Source organism: Spermophilus citellus (genome assembly GCF_964194105.1).
Source record: "Spermophilus citellus genome assembly, chromosome: 7".
NCBI classification, from domain to species: domain Eukaryota; kingdom Metazoa; phylum Chordata; class Mammalia; order Rodentia; family Sciuridae; genus Spermophilus; species Spermophilus citellus.
The window spans coordinates 67,042,177-67,067,525 of NC_138188.1; the positions used below are offsets into that span (position 1 = coordinate 67,042,177).

At 38.9% G+C, this 25,349-nt stretch overlaps 1 protein-coding gene across 7 annotated transcripts in view; it reads right to left on the reverse strand.

Moving 5' to 3' along the window:
• The window catches only part of PLD1 (phospholipase D1), a 219,333-nt gene that overhangs the window by 143,226 nt on the left and 50,758 nt on the right, over window positions 1–25,349 (reverse strand). The window contains exon 1 of one of the 7 annotated variants that reach the window (XM_081300813.1): window positions 19,490–19,606. The exons of the other annotated variants lie outside the window; for them this stretch is intronic. The gene's annotated coding sequence lies outside the window, so the exon portion shown is untranslated. Of the gene's footprint in view, window positions 1–19,489; window positions 19,607–25,349 lie in introns of those variants that run through there. 7 annotated transcript variants of the gene reach the window in all.

Below are 25,349 nucleotides of genomic sequence, written 5' to 3' on the forward strand. Positions count from 1 at the left end.
ATAAAGAAAAGCAAGGACAGTGATTATTTGGGAATCAGGAGGGCTAGGGCTAGGGCTGAGGTAGAAAATGTGGGATGGGCTCCTGGGGCGGCTGATACAGTTCTGTTTTATCTGAATAGTGATTACACAAGTGTATGACTGGTCGTGAGTCATTATGCTGTCCATGAGTCCTTCCCCACTCAGGTACTCTTCTCCAGTCACCCTCCTTCTCCACTTCTGCCTGATGGTGCCTTCCAAACTCTCTCTTGCTAAAACTTTTCTGGTTCTTCCCCACCCATGCTCTCAAATTGGAGGCATCTTCTCCCATGACTAAGCTTCACATGGTTTGTAAGTCTTTGGTGGCATATCTGTCTCAGCTGGAGGTATGGGGCATGCTTCATCTCTTCTGTAAACTCACTGGAAGAGGAAGCTGATCATCCCCAAAGATGTACATAGTAAAGCACTCTTTGCTGAATTAAAACAAGACTAGTCAATTAAAAATTAGATGAGAACTTTGAATCTACTGAGTTTACCCTATCACAAAATCCCTGTCCCTCCAATCCATCTTTACTGATTCCTTTGCCTTACCTGCAACCAATGTACAGACTCGGCATGCTCACCTGAGTTAAGAGTACAGACTCTTAATCCTGATTCTGCCACTTACTAACCTTTAAGCCAGTAGCCTTTTATTTTATGTATGTTACTTAACCTGAGTCCCAGTTCTTTCATCTGAGGATAATCCTACCTCAGAGGATGGTGGAATATTGCATAAAAAGTACTTAACCCAGTACCTGACATAAAGTAAGATCTCAACACATAGTCAATATTATAAATATAACTGTTAACTATTAGTATCATTAGTGTAAAAGAAATGTCAATCATTAAGCACTGATAGTCTAGTCAAACAAAACAGAAATAAACCTGGTAATAGCAAATATGTTTGCTCAATGCCAAATAAACCGTGGGGGAAAAACTCAGCACATCTGCCAGTGCTTCAGTCTCCATCACACAAATCCAACATATTTTGCCAAACTAAAGTTACCTGTTCATGGCTCTGTCACTCTTACTGAGTTGTGAGTTTCTGGGGAATATGGAGTGACAATAAGTTGAATTTGTGTACAGACTCCCCAGTTACATCCCCACGGCAGACATCACTGAGTGACCGTGGCCCATTTTCTTCTCTGAGCCTGGATATATCTTCTAATTCTTCTCACCCTACACTCCAGAGCCTTTAAGGTCCTTGCCATCTCTGAAAGAAATCAAGTCTGATCTGCCTTTATGTCCTTAGTGTTTGTTAAGTAGAAATGAATTAAGTGAAGAGGGTGAATCACCCTCTCAGTGGGCTGTGGAGCATGCGTTGGTGAGAACTGAGACCATCTCTAGACTGAGGAAACCAATGATGTGACACTTGGTCAGTAACTCCTAGCATATATGATGCACTGGGCACTCACCTGGCCCAGCTCCCTTCACTTCGCTGAGAAGACAGGCTCAGAATCACCCAGAGAATGCAAATAAGACTAGATAGATCACAGGACTCCTTGCAGCCTGCTAGCCCACACATGTCTGTTTCAGGGTGGATTCCTTTCATATAATGCAGCTTTGAATCACGACCACAATGTGTAAGAAGGACAACCAGACAGGCAGGATAAACTGCTTTTATCTGAGCTGCTGCCAGACTGTGCTCAGTGGGTGTGAACAGGCTGCTCACTGGGAAAGAATTAGTTCAGTCCTTGCTCAAAAACTCAACTCCCATGCATGGCACCTGGGTCAGAGCTATTCTCAGGGCACCCAACTCCTGCAGCGTCCATGAGGGTTAGAAGGACATGGGTTGCACCAATATGAACAAGATAGGCAGACTGAAATACAGGCTGCCAAACTTCAAAGAACTGGAGGAAGTATGTGTAGAGGGCGACTGATGCGCCATCTTGCTTTCCAGCCAGGCTGCTTCATGGGACCACTCAAACAGCCCCTCACAATGACAGTAATTCACTAATAGGTATTTGTTGAGCACTCAGTAAGTACTGAGCAACAATACTAGTCAATGGGGCTACAAAGGGCTTCATGCATCTTACTTCATTGTGAAAAAGAAGAAGAGCTTTGGGGGAGAAACTCTCAATATCAACATTCCTCCTGTGTATTGGCCTCTTTCCTCACCAAACCCCTGGAAGAGGCTCCCCTCCCACCAGTCCTGCCCACCTGTGCTTGTTGCCAACCCTCCTCTCATTGCTCCGTCAACCAACACCCTCATCGACTTCTCCTCTGTGGCTTTTCCACCATAATCATTTAAAACATTCTCAAGGACTTCAATTACATGGACGTTCCCCTCCAGCTATCACTTCTCTCTCACTGTGACTTCATGGTTCAGCTTCTGAAAGTATTATGTTCCCATGCTCAACTGGATCCAGCCACACATGCTCCATACTCTCCAACCCTCACCTTCCTGTAGTCTTCACCTTCCTCCAAACTTCTTCTTTGCTTGACTGATTCCTATCATCCATTTGGACCCATCTCAGGTGCCAACTCCTCTAGGAAGCCTCTCTTGACCTCCCAGACTTGTCTAGATGTCTTTCCTTAACACTTCTGTGGCATCCAAGTGAATCTATTGAGTCCATTCCTTTCTACTTGGTTCTGTATCCTGTTAAAAATTCTGAGTTCCCTGAAGGGAGAGGCTGGCTCTAGGTCCCAAGTCACTAGTGTCTGCTGGCTCTCAGTTACTGTGTTGAACAGAACAAGGAATGGATGGATAGGAGTAAGATTCAGAATAGCTCACAGTATGTTCAGAACACAGACTATGTGCATAATTACTAAGTTTTTTTTTTCACATACATATCCCAATTTCCCTAATAATTCTACAGGACAAACAGTATTATTTTTAATTCTTTTCATGTGAAGAAGCAATGATTTAAAATGATGAAGGTGATACTATGTAGCGAAGCAGGTCTGAGACTCAAATGAGGACCCCTGAACTTCAAGTTCTCTGCTTTCTCCATTCTCTATAAGCTGCTGCCTCCATATTCAGATGAATGCACTTCCCTGTAAGTTCCCCTCAACAAAACCTGACATCTGAAAACGAGTCTTCTTGCTTATGCCTAACCAAACTATGTATTTAAATGAGCATAAGACAGATTCTGGCTAATTTGAACAAAACAAGTAAAGCTAAGAAAGGACATAATAATGTCAGAACAATGGAGTTATTACCTCCATTTTTTTCTGATGTGATGGACAAACACAAATATTAGTGGTATTGCACAGTTCCCCCAAGCCTGCAAGACATCTCCAACAAATAGCTTACGAGAAAATGGCCAGATCTGCCATTGAGATGTGTATGTATATGTATGTACATAAACATGCATATGTATACGTACATACTCATTGTTAAAACCAGGAAATCCCAATCCTGTCTGGTGGAATAACTGTGCACGCAACTTTTCTCGAGGAACACACTTGACACCCAGCACTAGGAGCTGCTGGCTCTCCATCAGCCCCCTCTAGGCCTCACACTCCTGTTCTTGCCACACTCTCAAGTGTGCAGCCCATCACTCTAACTCCTTTTGCCCCAAACCTCTACTCTCATGTCCCACTGTCCTTCCAACATAGTCACCTAGAAAAATCCAATCCTGGCCCAATCGGACTATCTGCTTTATGTCCCTGCTTGTCTTCTAAACATGGCTGGAGCAAAAGAACTTATTTACACAAACTGGTATCGATGGGCCTTTCCAGATCTCTCTCTCACCCCGTCTCAAGGCCAATTTCTGAAGAAAGTCATCTACTTGATCCTTACACTTCATGACTATTCCATCATTCTTCAACCCACTTCAAATGGCCTCCATTCCACCATGGTTATTAACCATGCAAGGTTAATAACCACCTGCATATAATAAAATCTGTAGGTCCCCTCCCCATTCTTATCTCACTTTCTATTACACGAATAGGAGAAAATCTTTGCCAGATACTCCTCTGACAGGGGATTAATGACCAGAATAAACTTTTAGAAGTTTAATACCAAAAAATAAATAACCCTGGGACTGGGGTTGTGGCTCAGTGGTAGAGTGCTTGCCTCATATGCATGGGGCACTGGGTTTGATCCTCAGCACCACATAAATAAATAAAGGTATTGTGTCCATCTATAACAAAAGAAATTTAAAAATATTTAAAATAAATAAATAACCCAATCAATAAGTGAGAAAAATAACTAAACAGACATTTCTCAAAATAAGAAATACAAATGGTCAACGAATACATGAAAAAATGGAGTAAATTAAATTCCATGCACGTATGATATTGTCAAAATGAACCCAGCTATTATGTCTAACTACAATGCATTAATAAAAGCATTTCATAAGTCTCTTCCATTGGCTTCCATGTTTCCACACTCTGCTGGTTTTTCTATTCCCTCTCTGACATATGAGATGGAGTCTCTCGTGATGCTGCTCCTCTTGTACTCAACATTTACATGCTAATATTTTTTAGGATCCCCAGGATCCTAGGATCATTCTTTCTACTCCATATACTTCTCAGGGTGATCTCTTCTATTCTAATGGTTAAAATATGTGCCAGTGTTTTCTTTCCATGATACTTCTATGGTTCCAAGTGACCCCACCACTGAGCACATCTTTTTCCACTTGGACTCTGTAGCCCTAAGACCAGGAACTTCCTGGAGACAGAGGCCATCTCTGTTGCCAACCACTAGTGTCCACTGGGCTCTCAATAATTGTTTCCAACTAGGTTTTTCATTCTGGGCTTCAGACCTATATATCCAAATGCCTGTGAAGTTTCCCATTGGATGATCCCATAAATAACCTCAATTTAAATGCTCAAAACAGATTTCATCATCTTCTAACTGCAAAACATATCCTTCCTATATTTCCTTCCTGAATAAATTGGAAACATTATCTATCCAGCTGTATAACCCAGAATCCTGGAACTCCTCCTAGCAACTCTTCCCTTAACTCTCAAGGATAATTACTAGGTCCTGCCAAATTCTAAATATCTCATCCATGTGACCACTAATATTTTATCACATAGCCATGGCAGGTTTGAGGAAGTAAAAAAAGGGGGGGTGGGGAGGGCCTTATGGCTGGGTATAGGGCAGGAGGCCAGCACTTAGACTTTATCCTCAACACCCCTCCCCGGAGGGTGGTCTTATGCTATAGATCCAGAGCCAAAAAAATTTTCAATGAAGTAAATTTAGGCTGCCCAAAATAGGATTTTGTAGGACAAGCAATATCACTTACACTTGGTTAGTTTTTTATTGTCCAGATAAACAATATTGGTCGTTCATAAAATGATTCTGTGCCATAAAGAAAACCAGATCTTTTCTCCTTATAAAGGTACCACAGGACACAATGATCTCTGGGTGAATTTCAGTTGAGTAAAATGAACCATCAGGCTTCACTGTCATATTTGAAAGACAGCATAATGTTTAAGGTAAAAAAACCAAAATGGATTGTGTGGATGTGAGGTTTAGGGGTAAGAAAGGATTGCAAGAGTAATATAGAACATGTCAGGCTTAATGTCACATGGGCTGAGTTGATAGGTTATTGTTTCATCATTAAAATAGTACTAATTCAAATTAAAAAGCCACAATGTAATCAGGAAATGATTAGTAAGTGATTTATGATTGTTAGGGGGATTTTTGTTTTTGTTTTTGTGCTGGGGATTAAACCCAGGGCCCCATGCATTCCAAGCAAGTACTCTACCATTGAGCTACATAATGATTTTATGAAATTCATTGTTATGATACATATATTTTCCCAAATCTATAAAGTAAAAAAAAATCATTGAGGAAATGGAAATATGGAGGGGTTTGGGCATATATAATAGATGAAATAAAAAATATGCGATAGCAAAAATCTTCAAAGACCACTCTGTCAATATTCTAAAACCCACTGCATTGTACACTTTAATTGTATTAACTTTATGGTCTGTAACATATCCCAACAAATCTTTATTTTTAAACAATAAGCAGTGTTGTAACCATCAACAAACACACACTGATATTTAAAGGAAAAGCAGGTAATTTTCCTTGATTCTACAAAAGAAAAAAGGCAGTAAAAATCATTCTGACGTTTCTTGTAACAAAAACAGAGAAACTAATATTTATAACCCAAAAGGTAAGGAGAAAAGCCATTGTTGAAACACCTAATGCAAGCAACTGTGAATGCCTGCAGTGAATATTGCTTTAGTTCCACCATTTCCACTATTTGAAGATTCTGCTCAGTGAGATAATTATGTTCTCACAAACACAAAAGTCACACTCACAGAGTTTTCTCCAAACTAATATCTTTTAAAAAAAATTACAAAAGTATGCATCACAAAGAGAACCATTGTAAGTTCAGAAAAAGCACATGGCTCTCAATAACTTGGAAAAATATTTAGATAAAGAAAAAATAAATTCTGGGTCAGTGATCATTTCCTTTGCGAGATGGGATTCCAAACAAAGGGACAAAAGATGGATAAAAAGCAGAAACACCCAGCTCTTGAAAGGCACACATGTTTGTGCTGTGTGATTGATAGAGAAGAGGCAGGGTGCTCATTTTTTGGTCTCTATTGGAAAAACAAGTCAGTTCATTCAAAGACAGAGTCACTTTGAAATCACTTTAAAAGGCCGATGCCAATTATGGAAAGCAAGTGTGTGCTCAAAATTTGATCCACCAAAATAGAAATTGATCATGCCTGTCCTTCCATGTCCTTCAGTTCCAGTTGCTCAAACAAAACAGTTCAACTAATAAAGAAATAAAAATAAAACCTGCCCTTCAATTTCCACTCTCAGAGATAATTCACTCAAAGAACCAATCATAAGAAACGTTTGGTTTTAAAAGTTACGCCAGATGTGATGGCACATGCCTGTAATTGTAGCGGCTAGGGAGGCTGAGGCAGGAGGATCAGGAGTTCAAAGCCATCCTCAGCAAAAGTGAGGCACTAAGCAACTCAGTGAGACCCTGCCTTTAAATAAAAATGCAAAATACGGCTGGGGACATGGCTTAATAGTTTGATCTCCAGTACCCAAAAAAAAGTTAGAATATGCTGAGTTCACTGTCTTAGTGCATAAATTTTATTTAATTTCTGCTGATCTGAACCCAGCTTTATTTTTTTAATATTTATATTTTAGTTGTAGTTGGATATAATATCGTTAATTAATTAATTTATTTTTATGTGGTGCTAAGGATCGAACCCAGGGCCTCTGGGTGAGTGCTTAACCACAGAGCCACAACCCCAGCACCCCCAGCTTTATTTTAATATGTCTACCCAACATAAGAAATATCCAAAAAGCATATAGAATTATTTTAGATTTAATCTCAACACTAGGGACTTTCAAATCATCCAATTAAATCTCCACTGAAACTAAAAGGTTGTCTTTTAATCTTTATACACCTACCTTACTATGCCCAGCATGAAGTAGGTGTTCGATAAATGCTTCCTGAATTATTACTACTGAAGCTAGTATTTCACAAGCACTTACTAAATATTTTATGTGCATTATATTATTTAACCATCATGATAACCCTATAAATAGGTTTTCATATTATTTGTATGTCTTGAATTCAGAAACTGAGGTTTATAGAGATTAGTTATCAGCCCATGTGATACAGCTGCTGGGTGGCAAAAAGAGAGCCACAGAGTCCAAGTTTTTAATCAGTGTGCACTGCTGCCTGTCTGAACTTAACTGGGCACTGGTCAAAGGAATCACAGTGATCAGTGAACATCCACGGCTCCTCTACTGGATGTTTGTTTTATAAGTCACCTTTTCCACCAATGTCTCCCTGGGAGCACCACAGTGAGAACTAGAGATCCCCTAGTCCATGGACTAGCAGCAAGGCAGGGGGTTGGAGGAAATGCATAATCTTGGCAGCTCTCCGGAAATGGGTCGGCATTTGCACAAAATATCCAGGCGATTCCTGTGCAAAATATCCAGGCAATTCAGTTTGAGAGACACTGATTTAACTAGCTCCAAAATGATACCTTTATGACAAGAGGAGAGAAGGTCTTGAGGAGAAAAACGTGACAGAAGCTTTATACTCAGTGAGAACAAAACCAGCATGTACACAAGATCCCAGGGAACAGATACAGCAGCAGGAGCGGAATCCACAGTGAGTGAATCCACAGCTCCACCGGCTTCTAAAATTTCCAAACATGTGTCTTTAGAAGCAAGTATCATGAAGCTAATGAAAATAGATTGAGTTTTTGGCAAATACTGAATTACTCATCAAGCTGAGTAGAGTCCCATGGACTGCTAAAACATCTGTATGATATGGCCACTGTCCTTCACGATCCAGGAGTTCCTTCTCATCAAGATCACTTCGTCCTTTTGAATAGTAACACACTTTTTTGAGCATGTATACAACACTAAAGGTAAACTTGTGTTTACATTGGATTTAAAATTGAGGGTTCTGTTTGTTTGTTTCTCTTTTTTTTTGCAGTACTGGGGATTGATCCCAGGGCCGCTTTACCACTGAGTTATATTCCCAGGCCTTTTTATTTTTTTATTTTGAGATAGGGTCTTGCTAAGTGGCACATGGTGGGCTTGAACTTGTGATCCTCCTGCCTCAGCCTCCAGAGTCACTGGGATTACAGGTGTGAACCACCATACCTGGCTTAAACTTGAGTTTTCTCAATAAGGTTTATGATTTTATTTCTAAGTAGCATGCCACATTCAGACAAAAAGTAGACTACATTTTTATCTTCAGTGATGGGGACAGTGGTTTCCTCTCACCAGAGATCTGAGTCATGTTGGGCCATAAATCAGAATCTAAGGAATCATCTATTGCTCAATATTTCTTACCTGTTTAAACAGAGCTATGAAATTCTTACCTATTTAAACTCCACCCATGAAATTTATACATATAAATAAAGAGATCTTAGCAGAAGGTAAGATGTGTATTTAACTTTTTTCTTTATTCCCATCTTAAAAATTAAAAAAAATGAGTTAAATTATTATTTCTTAGCTATAAATCTTTACTCTATGGACCTTAGAGAATAGCACAGCATCTAAGTGGAAATTATTTTCCTTCTTCAGTTTTATCCTTTATGTTATTTGAAATCTAAGTGGGTTCTTTTCCTCAAAGTCTTCCATTATTCATTCTTAACACTTCTACTATCCCTTTCCTTGCTTCATGTAGGGAAAAAGTAGAACAATTAGAATGAATTTCTGACTAACTGATCATTGAAATGATTCCTAGGAAATTTGCAAGATGGCCTTTCTTCAACCACCACTGATTTACAAAAAGATTTGCTTTCAATTCTCTTTTACTGCCAGGAATCATCCTCTGGACTCGAGAGATTTCCTATAAAGTACATCAAATAACCTGGGGTTTTACAATAGAGGAAAATGAAGGAGGTGAGCAAGCTGAAAAGTCAAAAGGTGAGTGGGAAGCAGAGCAAAGTTTAGGGCAAAGTAGCCTCGAGGAATATGATTCAAAGCCAAGTCCAGAGGCCACTGCAACCAGGAGACACACATTAACTAGTGAAGGAATCCCAAGCAGATAACCCACAGCCCGAGGGATCTCAGAATGAGTTTCCACAACAGAACCAAGTCCCCAGTCCAAATAAGACCAGAAATGGATTGTGTTAAAAACTAATAACTGTTGTGCTAAACTCAACACATTGCTAATGGCACTGTTAATGGATAACCCATTCTCAGGTATAATGTAATAGTATGTTTGTAAAGCCATAAAAATATTTGTAGTTTTTGACCTGGTAATCATCTTTTAAAATATGCAAAAAGAAAGATATACCAAGTTTTTCACTGCAAAGAAAGAAAAAACTAAACTGAATATACACATTACCATTCAAATTTAAATACACACACAAATACAGGTTGGTGTTTGCCTACACTAGCACTGTTTTCTTGAGAAAGCCCTCGGAATTTTGTACAAGCCAACTTCATGACAGAGATACTTGACTGTAATTGATCAACTGACTGATTTCTGGTGCTGGGGATTAAACCCGGGATCTTGCACAAGCAAGGCCAGTGTTCTTCCACTGAGCGACATCCCCAACTCGTGATAGGGATACTCAAGAAGGCATGGGGAATGATAGAAGCACACATTACAGTCAGGCTTGATCTGAATGCAGCTCACCTTCTAGACACTGTAAAATTGTGTCAAATTACTCAAATTTCCTTAGTCTCAGTTTCCTCATCTGTAAAATGGAGATACGATATTTCTTTGATTGTAAGATGTGCTCTCTATCCATCTTTCCCCAACACACACACATTTTAACTTTCCTGAAAATAACATGACTATTCATTTTACATCTACATTTAATGTGATGGGGTTTTCCCTACCTTATTGTTTCCCCTAAAACGCTACACTTTAATTTATGATGTTATCTTGCCATTTACAGAGTCCTGAAATCAAGGGAATAGAATAATGATGTCACCTGAGCCTTGCTGTGAACATGAAATGACAGCACATATACAAGGCACTTTGGCACAGTACCTTGAGAGAGTATCCCCCAAAATGGCACATTGTTAATATTATCTTTTAAGACTGATGCACTCTTAGGAGACATGGTAAGGAAAGCTGTATCCCAGGAGAGCTGCCAATCATCCTAGCTGCAAATTAGTCTCCAGGTGGAGCACTGTGTTCAGGTGGAGAACGGCAGAACAAAGACAAGGCAAACCACAGGCAGACAGAAAACAGAGCATGCTGCTCATGAACTTATGAGAAATGATTGAGAGAATCTGGGGATTTTAGGTTGAACACAAATGAAAGGCCCATCAAACACCTCAAGACCTACGAGTATAAGTAGATATTTCCTTTGTGGTTCCAGTAAAACTGTAACACAGGATGACTATTTCAGAGAGGCCCATGTAATTTTTTTTTTTTTTTTACAAAGGCAAACCCTCTAATACCCTCAGCCATCCATCACTGAAAAAGTCTCAGGAAATGCAGTATTTCCTAAAATAGGACATGCTCACTGGTACCTGTCTCCCTCTGTCAGTGCTCTCCAGAAGATCCTCTTTGTGGACTCAGGAAAAAATAAACCACATCTTTGCATCTGCTTCAGCTTTAGAACTCTGCCGGACTCTTGTTCCTTCAGACCTAGGCCAGACTTCCTGCAACCACTCAAGGTGGTAGGAATCAACTCTGCCTAACAGACAAGTACTTAGCTTATATGAGGGTATTAGTGGATACATTCACGTTCACTAAATGAAGAACTGGAAGGAAGGCTTTGGTAGGCTTCTTCCCTAGATGATGCTACTTTGGGTCAAAGAGAAGCCATAGGCTTTTTGTTGCCTGTTTTAGCCCTCAGGTAATCAGGCTTCACTAGACATTTTGTACCCAAAAACATTTGTCATAACTGCCGACTCTCTAAAATCATTATAGAAAGGTATCCACATGAAGTAAGGCCAATATTGTCTCTTATGCTGTTTGAGCAATTACCGTGTGTCAGGTGCTGTAAGGAGTTTAGGAGCACAAAAGTAAATGTGCTCTCCCTCAGGGGCTCATAGTCCAGGGAAGGTGACAGTAAGTTCACAGCATGAACAGAGTGTGGTGGGAACTCAGAGGAGGAGGTGCTCAATCTGGGACTACAGAAGGTTGCAATGGAATGGAACCTTGAAGACTACTTAGAAGCTCACTGAGCATCTCAGAATGGGAATCCATTCCAGGACAAAGAAACAGGTATGAGGGGTTGGCATATTTAACCTAAAGAACAATCAATACAACTTTGGATGTTTGAGCAAGAAAGTGAGGTGGGGTGAGGGTCATGATAATTGTGATATCTGCAGACTACTTGTCTAGGCATATATTTCTATGTATAGGAGATATGATGAGAACCTAGGAGTGTACCTACATGAGTGTACAATTCAGTTTAATGTGTGTGAAAACATTCTGGAAAACAGAACCATTACCAAGGAAACCGGTTGTCCTGAGTAGGCAATGTTACCTCCTAATAATACAGTTTGGGAGACAGTTTGGGTTCTGACTTGTTATCTCAAAAAAGTGCTTACCATATATAAATATACACACATGGTAAACACACACATATATATACACACACACGTGTGTATATGCTATACATATTGGGAAATACTTGCCTCACCCTCACACTGTGAGTTCTAACCAAGTTGTCATCTCCCATGATTATGAGGGTAGACTAGAAACCATTAAAGGTCTCTCCCAGCCTGGGATCTCATTTGGTTATATATGTCATTTCTGATTTGGCATGACTTCCTCAACTTATGAGTTTAAAACATTTTTTAAAAATTTCAAAGAAATGTTCATTGAAAACTTATTATATAAATTAATTATTATTAATTATTAATTAATAATTACCATCATCACTATTATTTCCTCTAATATTATCTTTGTACTAGTATTCTCATCCCTGATCCCTGGTTTTATTCCTCTGTGTATGTGTTTAATAGTATGTAAATATAATTATAAGCCAACTCAAATCCTTAGTAGAACATAAACTCATAAAAATTTATATAAAGTCACATTTAACAGCTTATTTTTAATGAAAAATAATAATAATTAACATCAGGGACTGGGGCTATAGCTCAGCATTACAGCACTTGCAAGGCACTGGGTTTGATCCTCAACACCACATAAAGATAAATAAAGATATTGTGTCCATCTACAAATAAAAAATAAATCTAAAAAAATAACTAACATACATTTAACACATAATGCATCAGATACTTTGGTGGGCCTGTTACATACATTTTTTCATTAAATTCTTACAAAAACCCTCTGAAGTAAGCATTCGTATCATGATTCCCATTTAAAATTTTTTTTTCGTTATAGATGGACACAATATCTTTATTTTATTTACTTTTATGTGGTTCTGAGGATCAAACTCAGTGCCTCACACATGCAAGGCAAGTGCTCTACCACTGAGCCACACCCAAGCCATCATGCCCATTTTATAGATAAACAAATTGAGTCTGAGTGAAGTCAAGTAATTCACTCAAGATCACTCTAATAAGTAACAAGTCTATCCAACATTTTGCAACACAGCCTGCAAACATCTCATACCTTAATGAGTATGTAATCCCATATTTTAAAAAAATTTTTTGAACATTTTAAAGGTTAGAAACTCTAGAAGACACAGTCACTCAATCTAATACAATAGTTGACAATCCTGAGTGGGTTCATTTGGTTTTATCTCCCATTTAAAGACATTGTTGAGCAGAAGGGTCCCACATGGTAACCAGGTCATGCTCACCGAAGTGGTCTTTGTAGAATGCAGAAAAATGGCTATCTAGGGTTAGGAGAGAAATGGATGAGAAAGGAGTTTCTTTAATTAGAGTGATGAAAATTTTCAAAAATTGGATTATGGTGTTGGTCACATACTCTATAAATGTACTGAACATTGTTGAACCACCTATTTCAAAGTGTTAATGTAATAACATGTAAATTATATAATGTCAGTAAATCTGTTATAAAACAACTTCCTAGGCTCAGTATCAAGCATTCCCTAGTCACTCCATGTGGCTGCTGTCTTCCAGAACAAACAAGCAAACCAGATGTTTGTTAAGTGAGCCTGCACTCAAGAACAGAACATTTGATCAATGACGAGAATAACAGCTCTGCCTGGCAAGGGGGTAGGTTTTCCTTGGACATAGTGACCAGCCTTCTGCCCCTTTCTCAAATACCTTTAGATAAACATGGAAGGGTACTAGCTTTTGATTTTTATTAGCCTAGGATAAATGAAAATAAAATTTTATTCATTACTACCAAAATGTGTTAAAATTGGAAGAATGGAATATTATAAAGAAAAGCAATGGTGGATTCAAAAGTCCCCAAAAGACTCCAATCAAGTCTACTAGAACCTAGTAGACTCGGGCACTCCGTCATTCTGGGAGTCAGTCACTCATCTGTAGAAGAGGGAAGACAGCAGTTGACTTTCCTAAGGCTTCCTCCATCATCATTTTCCTAGTCACACCATCTCTTCTCAGTAGTTTGACTTGTTCTTTCTACACACCTGCAACTGCTTTTAGACCAAACAGGTGTTCCTGAGACATCTGGGCACACAGAAAGTCTACCAAAGTGTTTTTCCTGGACTGATGTTCAAGTATTTAAGTGAACTTCCTCCTGTATCCCTCACTAAATAAACTATCTACCTGATAATAGATCTGATTAAAATGTCAAGCCTGATGTGGAAAAATAAAATACATAGATTCCTAACATGATGTATAGATGCAGCAGAAGCCGGGCAGTGTGGCACACCCCTGTAATCCCAACACCTTGGGAGGGTGAGGCAGGAGGATCACAAATTCAAGGCCAGCCTGGGCAATTTAGTGAGATGCCATCTCAAAATAAAAAATACAAAGGGCTGGGGATGTAGTCAATGCTAAAGCAGCCTGAGTTCAATCTCCAGTACCATACACACACACACACACACACACACACACACACACACACAATTGTTCTTAAAAGTAAAATTATCCTGTTCTTTTTTTTTAAAGCAGTACAGCATTTGGTTTTTTAAAAAAATTTTTAAAAAATATTTATTTATTAGTTTTTGGCGGACACAACATCTTTTGTATGTGGTGCTGAGGATCGAACCCGGGCCGCACGCATGCCAGGCAAGCGCGCTACCGCTTGAGCCACATCCCCAGCCCCTATCCTGTTCTTTATAAAGATTGATCTTGTCTCAATTCTAATCTGTAAGTCCTAATCTATTCATTTTTATTATAAAAATAATGAATTCTTACAAAAGAAAATCTAAATTTATAAAAAATCTTGGAAGAAATTAAAATCTTTCTTAGAGCTATTATCTTCAATAGATTATAAATTGGGTGAGTCTATTAAAATTTGGTGTATTTTGTTCTCATTTTCCCTCTATGAATAGTTTTGTACTTCTATTTTTTCTAAATATAAAGTACCTGTTTTTAAAAATACTAACATGCAGAAAAGTACAAGAAGAAAATATAAAGCACCAGAAATCCTACCCTTCAAAATAACCCTATAAACTCAATTACTTTTAAGGTGCAAATCCTTTCTATGGTTGCCCCCATGCAGAACACACACAGATAGGAATATTTTAAGTATATCCAAGCTGTGATGTACAGTTAAATACCCAGCATCTACCATCACTATTTTCTATTATAATTCTTCATAAACAAAACTATAATAGTTCATCATAAATTTTCCCTTTACTACTGGATGTTTTTATTTCCAACTTTTCATAATATAATGCTTCAATGATCATTTTTGTACTTAAAGCTTTTATACTTCCACCTAAATAGTCCAAACCCATTAACTTTTTCCTTTGATCATTTCCTCTATTGATTTTGGGAAGAGAAAGTACTTCTTCATACAAAGATCAGAATTTGTATTGTTTAGTCTCGTTTCTTTCGTTTATTATTATTTTATCTTAACACTTTAATCTACCTGTGCTGTACTGTTATATTTTCTTAAAGGTTCTAAACTTATTACATTTAAGTGTTAGCCAAATCTAATCTAAGTTACTTGTGCAACATTTTTATATGCATATTTATGTTTTTAAAGGAATTTTACATGTCTGATAAATGTTGGCTTTCTACTAAGCTTCAGAAATCTCTTAGGATGACAAAATAACCAGAGTTTTGATTATCAGCAGGAAGTCCGACTTGGCAGGAATGAAGAAGACATGAAAACTGAACAGTCAAAAGGTCCAAGTTCATAGCTTCAATGGTTTTATTACTTAAAAAAAAAATCTCAAAAATTCCAAGACTAGCTTTAGTAGGCAGAAGACAGTCTTCAATGCAGTGGGCTCATCCTCCATATGAACCAGTCACGGCTGGTGATATCCTGTGATTGGTCACCAGTAGAACAGATGGGAAGTTCACCTCCCACCCCAGTAAAAAGGACTCAAAGTTACATGCTGTAGTGAGTCATGGGGTCAGCAGAAACATCTTTGGTATGAAGAGCAGCACACATGTCAGTATTTATATAGTTGCATCTCATTAATCATAAACATTGGATTATATATTTTTTTTTATTTTATTTATTTTTTTTTTAGAGAGAGGGAGAAGGAGAGAGAGAGAGAGAGAGAGAGAGAGAGAGAGAGAGAGAGAGAGAGAGAGAGGAGAGAGAATTTTAATATTTTATTTTTTAGTTATCGGCAGACACAACATCTTTGTATGTGGTGCTGAGGATCGAACCCGGGCCGCACGCATGCTAGGCGAGCGCGCTACCGCTGAGCCACATCTCCAGCCCCAGATTATATTTTCTAAAGAAGCAAATCTATCATATTTCTCCTATCACTTCATCCCTCCAAGGCACAATACTGTCATTGCTACTTACTAGCTTCCTCTGACATGGATCCACTCACTTGACTTTTCTGAGACAGTTCCTCAACTGCAAAATGCAGATGACAGGCAGGCCATCTCTTCAGGTTGTAGTGAGGAAATGCCTTTTGGGTGTTGCAGTAGGAAATGCCTTTTGGGTGTCCGTTATCACTGTGACCCCTACTCTACTACTCTCGTATGACACCACCACCACGATACCCAGATCTGCCAGGTCAGACTTAAATTTCATTCTTCAGAAAAATACAAGGAAGTGGAGGGGAGGGGGGGTGGTCAGTTGTGCTCCAAGAACCTAATCTATCCTCTGCCTTTACAATCCTTCTGAGATATGAATGTTTACTAACACAAGGTATTTCTGAGAAGGATGGTATCACAATCTCCTTTGCTTTCTGATATGTAAGCCCAAGACCCAGGCACACAGCACCTTGAGTGAGAAGATTAAGGACAAGAATAATGAGGGTCAGGGATGGAAAAAGCAGGGATTGTGCTGTTCACTGTAGTCATTGAATGAATCCGACAAGGCCATAAATGCATGTCAAAAGCCTACCCATCTCAAACCATGTACTGCAAAGATCAAGACTGGGAATGAAGAATGATTTGAAACATGAATGGAACCTTCCTATCAGGTAAAAAGCTATCAACGTCCAGCAGTCAGAAAACCTACCTCTAATCGTACAACTACTATCAGTGATTCATTTCTTTCCTTGGGCTCTTTCTCTCCTACTGCTATTCAATTTTTCCAGCGTTTTGGGTGTAAGCCAATTCAGGTTGAAATAGTTTGCCTAAGGATTTGTCTCTAACTCTGAAACTCACATGCATTTTAAAAGAAATTTGGCATCAAAAGTCTAAAGAAGGGGCTGGGGTTGTGATTCAGTGGTAGAGTGCTTGCCTGGCATGTGTGAGGCACTGGGTTTAATCCTCAGCACCACATAAAAAACAAAAAAATAAACAAAATAAAGGTATTGTGTCTATCTACAATGAAAAAAAAAATCTTTAAAAAAGTTAAAGGAAGATCAGTGGAGTAGAGGAAAAGAACCAGGGTGGGAGGAGGAGAAGGAAAGGAGAAATACCAGGGAATGACATTAACCTATTTATATTGCTCTAGTGTACGCATGCACCAATATGTAACAACAAATCCCACCATTATATACACTAATGCACCAATAAGAAATATGGGGAGCGGGAAGAAAACTTTGGCATCACTGGCTGGGTTCATAAACCATCTGAGACGTGTGAGACACTTAAATCACTTTGAATGGTCATCAAGAAAACATGTTGGATAAAAATTGATCAGTTAAAGCTCAACTTGAAATCTGATGGTATGGAATGAGAAAAATGCCATCTCTGCTAGATTTGAACTGAAAAGCAAAGATGTAACAATCCCAAACCAGTCCAGCAAGATGAGAACACCTGCAGCACAAGATCCCAACCCAGGAATGGTCCAGATTTGCTGAGTTACATTATTCTACAACTACAGAAGATACACTCTGCTGAACAGGCTTTTTTCCCTTATGTTCAAAGAAGTTATTTTAATATGTATACTCTCTGGGAAACCCCCTAAAATCTGGTTTTTAGGGAGTTTCCCCCATTCTATGCTGCACTGTTTATTTCTGTTTCCAATCAGTCATATATTCCTTCACTACAATCTCTAGATGAAGAGCTCTGAAGCCCTTAGGAACACAGAAACCGAGATTGACAGGACACAAATTAGTTTTGTGTGAACTCAAGATTTTATCCCTACCCATTAAGTACAACCAAGTAATCAGAAAGTAAAATGTCTTGATATTTTTCTTTAAAATAATTAGGCAGAGATTAGGTTAACCAATGTCTTCCTTTAAGATTTGATCTAATAGCATTTAATAATAATCTCACAATAACAGACATATGCAATGATAGCATGGTGTGTGTGTTTAAGCATAGCAAAGTCGTGGCGATCTTTGAACTTTCTGGAAAGCTTAAAAGAGACTCATGGATTTGCTGTTAAAGGAGATATCTGCAGAAGTAAAGACAATAATAAAGCTGTGCAGCTGTGTCTTAGGGGTTTAAAGTACCATTTTATAATCTTGAAATGGCAATGTAGCCATAACTTTCCAACTTCAATTTCAGTACAGATGGAAAGTGAGATCCTTAAAATTTAGTATATTAGATCAAAGTTTTGTTGTTTTTTTTTAAGTGCCTATTTCTGTCTGCTTTCTTCCTCAATTTTCTTTTTAACTGGGGAGAACATGAAAGAACAGACCCTTCCTGATAAAACTATTTCCTAGTGGAGAAAAAAAATTAAGTAGCAATAAGCATATTGGCCTATTTTAAAATAACAGTGAGCCAAAGTATACTTAAAGTAGCATAAAAGCAAGAGAAGCTGTATTTCACCAAGTGCTGTAAAGTTTAAGACCTCATCAAATTGAACCACCCTTACAGAACAATTTCATTCCAGATTGCTTTGGTGGTAAATTAACAAAGGCAAAATAGTTCTCTAGATCTTTAAGTTAATGAGATTGAGGAAGGTATTCTCTTGGTACTTAACTTTATTGACTTAATTATTTACTGCTATTAACACTGCTTTCATGCTTATAAGCCACACTTCATCTTTAGGATCCTTCAGTGCTCCAGGGTAATCTACTCTGAGGCGTCACTGGTGAACGAAACAAGGGACAGCTGAGGAAGGGATTTGGTTCTGCTTAAATCACCTGAACACTCTGTCCAAAACTGTTGTTACGTAGGTATTTTGTGAAACATTCTAGAAAAGTACCAGATTTTTCGAAGAAAAGATTTAAATGAAACTCTGATTCACTGTGACTCCAAGGAGTAGGCCCATGGGGAAATGGAGCATCGGACAAGCTTGCACAGGTGTGGTGAGAAAGAGAGAGAGGCTGACTACAACACCTGCTGTTCAAGGTCCAAAAAGAAAATCAAATCGGCCATGCATCAAATCGGAGTTACACCTAGAAGATTCAGTGGGAGGACATGAAGAAAGTAACTTCAAAAAAGGAACTGAAAATGCTTACACACAGGGACCAATTTCTGGGCTGTAAATACAACATACAAACACACACACATGTTTTTTCTTCTGGTTTCCACTTGCATTGAACATTGTCAAACCATGCATATATTCTAAGAGAAACATAACCCCCAATCTCCCTGGTATCAACCCACTCAGACTATTCTCTAAAAGAACACAGCCACAGCACAACAGCTCTCCTGCCTGTCCTGAGCACGCAAAGAAATTCTGACAAATGCAACAGAAAGTTCAAAACGTTATTTACTAACCTGGTGCCCTTGTGAAAGTAGTCGCTTCATGTTACTCTAAAGAAAGATCCTTACTAGGAAGCTAATCTCCCAGGCAGCTGATAGCCAAAGGGGGGAACTTTTGACTACCCTGAGAATTACAAGAGGGCAAAGCTCCTGTTCCCAGACTCAGTTTTGGCCCCTCCCCAAAGGCAACTTAAGTTAGCCAAGCCCACAAGGCACTTGAGCCTATAAGCTTCGGTAATGAACTTGAAACCACTCCCCATATGTTAAATAAGCACTGTTGTGAGAAATAAGACCCACATACACAATGAGCTAAGGCTTCGCTTGGCGGGCTTCCTTTTCATACTTGCTGCTCAAGAAAACCATAACACAAAGAAATCTCTCACTCCCTTCTCTCCCTTCAGACACTGAATTAAAGTGACTGATTCATTTTAAACAAGGGGATTATAGTCTGCATTCTTAGGGCCATAAAATGACTTTTCTGTTGTTGACCAGGTTGGGTGGAGGTCACAGAATGCATAGCACTATAATTTCACTTTGCATGATGGACATATGAAATTACTGTTTCTGAGAATCAAACTCACATATGAGTCTCAGATTTTTGCATAACATTAAATAAGTCTAAATTCATTAATCCCTCAAGTCTAAACATCAGTATAAGCTCGAGAAGAAAATTTATCAAAGAATCTTCTAACTTCTGATTCTGACTTGGTATCTGTAAATTTTTAAATCACTGTTATAATTCAGTTTCATCACCTGCATTTAAGATACATTTATAATAAAAACAAAGATCTCTTTAGTTGACTTTTAAAATGGAACTTAATAACACATTATGGGGAAAAAACACATATGGGTTTCAAAGTAAGGAATTTAAATTTAGTTTTCATTTTAGAAAAATGTAATTGATAATGTCCTAAATGCAATTAAAAACTAAAACATGGTCAATAATGTTTCAGCATATTGCTTAAGAAAGACTAAGACACTTATGTAGAATCTCACGCCTGTAATCGAGGGGCGATCAGAAGTTTGAAGCCAGCCTGGGCAATTTAGAGAGACCCTGTCTCAAGATGAAAAAATAAAAGGACTGAGGATCTGGCTCAGTGGTAGAGTTACTGGGTTCAATCCCAGTCAGAGAGCAGGGACAGATGGAGTTTCCATGCTTGGCTTTTAATGTGCTCACAGTAGGCACTATTTCCTACTAGTTTTCAACAAGAATAGTTTTAATTCTCATGGCTTGTTTCCATGATTTGTATTTAAGTAAGATCTATTTTAACATAATAGTCAGGTTCCCTAACTTTAATTATTGTTTCTTCCAAACTGTGAGATTGGACACAAATATGCCAAGAAAAACTTTATTCACCTGTTGCTAAAAAAACTTACATAGTTTTCTGGTAAAAATTCGAGTTACTCAAAGCCTATGAAATACAAGTTATTAGCATATTAGCTCCCAAGTGTCAGGCATGAAAATCCTAGAGACTACCTGAGACCCAACATCCACCCTATCCACTTCCCCTACCCACTACCACGTCATATTTAAGAGTTTCTCATAGGGTCTCCCCGCCCCCCGTGAGAGTATAATTACAACAGTAAGAAAACTAGCCCTAAGGTCCATGGCTGATGACTTTCAAAGGAGCTAGTACTCCACCTGCTGGCGAAACCGAGAGACGGCTGGAGAGTGGAACAAACCTCAAGGGAAATAACCTTTATGTTGGGAAGGAAGCATCAGTTAGAAGAGGACATCAAAGCCAGCCTAAGCCAATTAACAAGATCCTAAGCTCTGGGATGATGGGCATGCACCAGTGTGCCAGGCTCAAGAGTGTCTTTTAAAATAACTCTCTATCCCAAATTGATTTATAAGTTTTTAAAAATGTAATATATTTCTTATTTTCATTTACATAAAAATTTGTTGTGATGTATACGTTTTTTACATTTTTATGTATGTGTATATTAAGTATAAATATCTTTTTTTAAAAAGCACATCAATGTCACATGAGCTAGGTAGTTAGTAATCATTAAAAAATTTCCCCCACAAGAGTAGAATATTCCCAGAGTATATGAAAATGCTCATGCAAGAAAAAAGTGATTTGGTTTGCAAACATGATTTACATTCTTAAGGAAATCTTCTGATAAATAATATCAATCTCTCCTTTGCCTACTTACAAGAAATATTCCTGTTAAGTCAAACTCAATTTCTTGAATGAAAGAAATATGGATAAATCCCCAACTCGGCTAGAAAACTATTGATAAGACTGTGCCTCCATCATTCTATTAAATTTTGTCCCCAGGATTTCTCTTATTTTGTCAAAGAGCATTTCCTTTTGTCTCATATAAATAAATTCACGTAAAATCGAAATCTGATACCAACCCCAATGAAGATGAAACAATAGTTAAGTACTTGACCCCAAATTATACTACACTCTTTTTTAAAATTTTTTTAAATATTTTTTTGTTGTAGTTGGTCACAATATCTTTATTTATTTATTTTTATGTGATGCTGAGGATCGAACCCAGTGTCTCGAATGTGCTAGGCAGCACTCTACTGCTAAGCCACAACCCCAGCCCTATACTACATTCTTTAATAAAATGCCAGCAAAAATAATAGCATAGTGAGATGTGACTTCTAAATGAGCCCAGGCCACTTAACTAAAATGAGTAAGAATAGATTTTTTTTTTTTTTTTTTTTTTGGTACTGGGGATTCAACCCAGGGGTGCTCAACCATGGAGCCACATCCCCAGCCCTTTTTTATATTTTACTTAGAGACAAGGTCGAACTGAGTTGCTTAGCGCCTAGGTTTTGCTGAGGCTGGCTTTGAACTCACAATCCGCTGCCTCAGCCTCCCAAGCTGCTGGGATTATAGGCATGTGCCACCACACCCGGCTAGGACAGTTATTTTTTGAGCTCTTCCTATGAACCAGGCATGGCTCTTCAGTGTTTTACAAGTATTTACTCTTTTAAACCGTAGCACTCTGTTATTATACTAGGTTTACAGATGGGAAAACTGAGTTGTCCAAAGGTCACATACCTTTTCAAGATCACACAGCTAGCCACAGAGCCAGGATTAGGACCCAAGCAAGATACTGCTCCCAGCCATGTATGTTTGGTCCCCATGTACATGGATTCAACCAACCTCAGATGGGAAAAAAACTCTGTCTATATTGGACATGTACAGTCTTTTTTTCTTGTCGTTACTCTCTAAATAATTATAGTGTGGAGGTATAATTACTATTATACTGCAAAAAAGTCATCATAAGTTACTCAGCGTTTACATTGCATTCAGTGTTATAAGTAATCTAGAGTTGATTTAAAGTATGTGGGAAGATGTGGGTAGGTTATGGGCATATGCTGTGTCATTTCACGTAAGTATTGGAGCATCTGCAATTTTTGATATCCATGGATTTTGGTTCTGAGGAAGGTTCCGGAACCAATCCCCTTCAGCTACTGATGAAGCGCTGAACTTTACTCTATCCCAGGTGCCTGTCACTTTGGAAGCCCTGCCAGACTCTGGTCACTGCAAAGGAGGAGGAAATAAATGGACAAGAACTGCACTCTGAACAGTCCTCATGACATTCTCCAAAGAAGGAGCCACAGAACTGAGACCTGGAGATGTCAGGGAGGCCAGGTGTCCCCAGGCAGAAGGCACGTAGCCTACCAAGGCAAAGGAGGAAACGGGATGGATATTGGAGGGGCTGTCTGTGGGGAGCTTGATGGGACTGGGAACAGCACAGGAACATGCCATGAGGAAGGCAGGAGCCCTCTGATGTCATATCATGAAGGCAAAGAGTCATAACCAAGGATTCTAAACCTGAGAATAATCACAGAAGCATGTTAAAAAGATGAGGAGGAGAAACTAGGCTATGTCAGATGAGTCAAAATTTAGAAGACATTCAAGATAAAAGGACAGGCATATTTTAGTGTTTAAAAATGTCATGAACTTTATCAATGAGGCTGGTGTGGAAGTCCTGGCAGCATCATGCCCACAAACTCCCTCACAAACTCCCTCAGGCTCAGGTCTAAGCCTGAGCCCAGCAGTGGCTGCTACTATCCTTCAGAGAGCAAGGGCACACAGGACAGAGAGGAAGGCTGATGGACCAAGGGGAGGCAGGTGGCCAAGTCTGGGAGGTGTTTTTGAAGTCTGGACTGGAGGTCCTGAGGACCATTTAGGGTGTGGTCCAGCACTCCCCAAGGGGACCCTGATGCTCTGCTCCTGCACCCAGACACAGGGGTGCACACAGGAACAGAGGGAGAGCACGGCTAGTGGTCACTGGGGTGCAGACTTTGGCCCTGCAGAATGTGCAGCCTAAAAGGAAAGAGTGACATTTTAAGAGAAGGGGTGTGATGCTCTCAGAACTCAGGATGTGGGTGGGAAAACAGTTCATTTCTTTCTTTACTAATCTGGAACTGAAGTTTAGCATGTTCTTCTATTACAAATGGAGGCAATAATCGGCAATCAAATGGTCCATTCTCGTCACTTGTCATTAATAGAAATTGAAGGTATTTTCATGTTACATCATTAGCTATTGCAGATACCTTAAAATATCATTTCCACTCATCGTTACTTCAAAATTACAGTCATTATTAGTCCTGCCACTAGATCTTAGTACTTAATGAATTTTAACAAATAATGTATATTATAATATTACACATTTACTTCTTCTTTCTTTTTTTTTTTTTTTTTTTTTTTTTTGTACTGGGGATTGAACCAAGCTACATCTTCATCTTCAGCCCTTTTTTATTTTTTTATTTTTTGAGACAGGGTCTCACTAAGTTGCTGAGGATGTCCTCAAATTTGCAATCCTCCTGCCTCAGCCTCCTGAGTTGCTGGGATTACACGTATGCACCACCATGCCCAGTTACATATTTACTTATTAGCATATTTATAACTGTATGTCAGTGTTCTTTGGAATCCTATCCATTTTAATTTTGTGAAGTCAACATTATTCTTTTATTAAGGGACTTGTTAGCTTCATTAGAATGCCCAGAAGATCTCCATGTCATACAAAGAAGTGAAGATCATGTGATTTAAGGAGGGGTGTCACAAGAAGACTGCTAAAAATGGCATTCAGAAAGCAGGGACCCTCGTATGAAATGAAACCAGCATTCAAATCCAGGATTCAGAACCCAGAACCCTGACTCCACCTGACTCCACTTCTAAAATAACAACAACAACAACAACAACAGTAATCTCTTCATTTGTATAAACAAAGTGCTTTCACATGTATTTGTTCATCACAGTGACCAGATAGAAAAGGCCACAACCCCAACCTGCCTTGAGACTCAGCCCAGGCTGCCCTCTGAGAGGCCCCTCCCTGGGCTCTGCACTGTGCCAGTCCTGGATGGATCATGAAATCTGTCCCCACTCTGCAGCAATAGCTAGCTAGAACCTCACTCAACAGGAAGGTAGAGTCCATGCAGAGCCCAACCACTGAACTGGGCTTCTCTGCAGGCAAAGGCCACAGTTGAATTGGATTCTTTGCTCCAAGCTGCTCTATTTAGTTCTGATTGGTGATCCAGGGTGAATTACAAGATTTACAATATATCAACTGTTTAATTTTCCATCGCTTATGACCAAAATAGAAGCCTTTACTTAGGCAATTAGTTTGAAATTCAGTGGAAAAGCGGACACAATGGGCTCTCTGTTCTCTCCTCACAGGGCCCACCAACTGGCCTTCATTATTTAATCTGTGACGCGTGTTGCCAGGGCTTCATTAATGACAACAGCCCTAATTGTCTTTACATCCACTCCCCGCTCTATGACATCTGTCACGGCTCATATCTATATATTTTATTTTGCTTCTCTTACTTTGACAAGGTTATTTTCTTATTTACCATAAATGGACCTGAAATCTACTCCAACACTCCAAAAAGCAGCAATGTCTT